A 2,500-nucleotide genomic window follows, 5' to 3' on the forward strand; every position below is an offset into this window, starting at 1 on the left:
GAGGGTCGCGGCGGTGTGCGCAGAAGGGTCTGGGCGTGAGCCTGCCTGGAGCCGCCGTCGGTGCAGATCTTGGTGGTAGTAGCAAATACTCCAGCGAGGCCCTGGAGGACTGACGTGGAGAAGGGTTTCGTGTGAACAGCCGTTGCACACGAGTCAGTCGATCCTAAGCCCTAAGAGAAATCCTATGTAGATGAGGTGTCCTAAGAGCAAATGTACAAACACAAAACACACACCCATCGGGCGAAAGGGAATCCGGTTTCTATTCCGGAACCCGGCAGCGGAACCGCATACCATTCGGGCCCTCGTAAGAGTGTTCGTCGGGGTAACCCAAAATGACCTGGAGACGCCGTCGGGAGATCCGGGGAGAGTTTTCTTTTCTGTATAAGCGTTCGAGTTCCCTGGAAACCTCTAGCAGGGAGATAGGGTTTGGAACGCGAAGAGCACCGCAGTTGCGGCGGTGTCCGGATCTTCCCCTCGGACCTTGAAAATCCAGGAGAGGGCCACGTGGAGGTGTCGCGCCGGTTCGTACCCATATCCGCAGCAGGTCTCCAAGGTAAAGAGCCTCTAGTCGATAGATTAATGTAGGTAAGGGAAGTCGGCAAATTGGATCCGTAACTTCGGAATAAGGATTGGCTCTGAGGAGCGGGGCGTGTCGGGCTTGGTCGGGAAGCGGGTCTGGCTGACGTGCCGGGCCTGGGCGAGGTGAACACATTATTGCGAATCCGAGCTCGGTCCCGTGCCTTGGCCTCCCGCGGATCTTCCTTGCTGCGAGGCTTCCGTCTTGAACGGTCGTCCTCTTCGGCCGCCATTCAACGCTCAGCTCAGAACTGGCACGGACTAGGGGAATCCGACTGTCTAATTAAAACAAAGCATTGCGATGGCCCCCACGGGTGTTGACGCAATGTGATTTCTGCCCAGTGCTCTGAATGTCAACGTGAAGAAATTCAAAAAAGCGCGGGTAAACGGCGGGAGTAACTATGACTCTCTTAAGGTAGCCAAATGCCTCGTCATCTAATTAGTGACGCGCATGAATGGATTAACGAGATTCCCTCTGTCCCTATCTACTGGGTCTTATAAGCGTCAGGGACTTATATCATGGTATAACCCTGACGCACCAACCCCTCCTTCACGTGGTAGGACCTGGACACCTTCGGGTGACTAACGGGGCTCTGGTAAGAGAGTTCCTGCGAGAGTTCTCGCCATGCGACAACCGCAGCTCTGGGAAGAGAGCTCTTGCGGAGTTGTCGCATGGCGGGGACCGCGGCTCTCAGAGAGCTCTGCGTGAGTTGTCGCTCTGCGACAACCGCGGCTCTCTCATTAAGAGAGTTCTGGCGGAGTCATCGCTTTTGCGATGACCGCGGCTCTCAGGGAGCCCATGCGTGTGTTATCGTTCGCGATAACCGCGGCTCTCACCCGGAAGACTCCCCTCTGCCGCGACGACCCACCGGATACATCCGGTGGTATGTTGCAGAACGGGAGAAACGGGGGGCTTACCTTAGCCGGTCGGCCTAACGGGGAGGCGAACCCCTTGAACAAACCCTTAACCTCTAAGCTGAGAACGCGGCGAAAGAGGTCCCGTGCTTCACACGGGCGGTCGGTGGGTCCATCGACCATTAGCGCAAACCTCAGGATACCAGGCGAAACCTGAGCGTAAAAAAGCCTTCTCCCCGGAAAGGGCGTAACCCGGGGAGCGACCGTCTTTCGTCCCAACTCGTGGGAACAAACATGTATAAATCTTATAAAAACAAATACAAAACGAAGAAGAAGGGAGACAAAAATGGAAAGACAGGAGAAAGGAAGACGGAGGCGAAGAAAGAAACGACCCAGGCACACAGGGATAATGCTAGTGCCTGGGAGGTCGTTATAGACTCAGGCGATTCTCAGTCGGAACTAAGCTCCGATGAGATCGACCTGAAGACAGTTCTTACGAAGATGAAGGGAAGGAAGAGAATTAAGGACTTGGCAACTCCCAGCGACTCGTGTGACGAACCGCACAAAGCAAAATATCCCAAAGAACTCGAAGATGATTACTTGAACAGCGACGACGAAGTCGAGCTGCCTCCGAGACCAGAGGGCCTAGTGCTAACTGAGGTGTTGAGCACCTCAAAGAAACTAAGAAGGTTTCTCAGATCCCTAGGACTTGAGCAATCCATATTAAAGGAAGGTGAAGAGCTCCTTGACACCATGATCAAGGAGCAGGAGGAAGAGTCGATGGAAGGATGCAGGTTCCGCATGGAACTAATCAATGAGATCAAAGATCTCAAAGTGAAACTGAATGCAAAGCAAGAACGACAGGAAGAGCAACCTGTCGAGAAAAAACTAAATGAGATATCGGCCAAGCTAGATAGTCTCATGTCTGAAAGAAGCCGCGGCCAAGAGGTTCAACCCTCCAAACCGCTGCTCTATTCAGACATTATCAAAGCGAATAAGTCAACAAGACAAGTGGCCAAAAAGACTGCCGTAAAGGAGTCTAAGCCAGCAGCTGCTATCTACCCTGTTA

General features: G+C 53.4%; 1 pseudogene; it reads left to right on the plus strand.

The window, feature by feature from the left end:
- LOC143365023 (large subunit ribosomal RNA) overlaps positions 1-2,500 on the plus strand; it is a 6,602-nt pseudogene that overhangs the window by 1,741 nt on the left and 2,361 nt on the right.

This window comes from Halictus rubicundus, unplaced genomic scaffold, assembly GCF_050948215.1.
Source record: "Halictus rubicundus isolate RS-2024b unplaced genomic scaffold, iyHalRubi1_principal scaffold1234, whole genome shotgun sequence".
In the NCBI taxonomy this organism is placed as follows: Eukaryota; Metazoa; Arthropoda; class Insecta; order Hymenoptera; family Halictidae; genus Halictus; species Halictus rubicundus.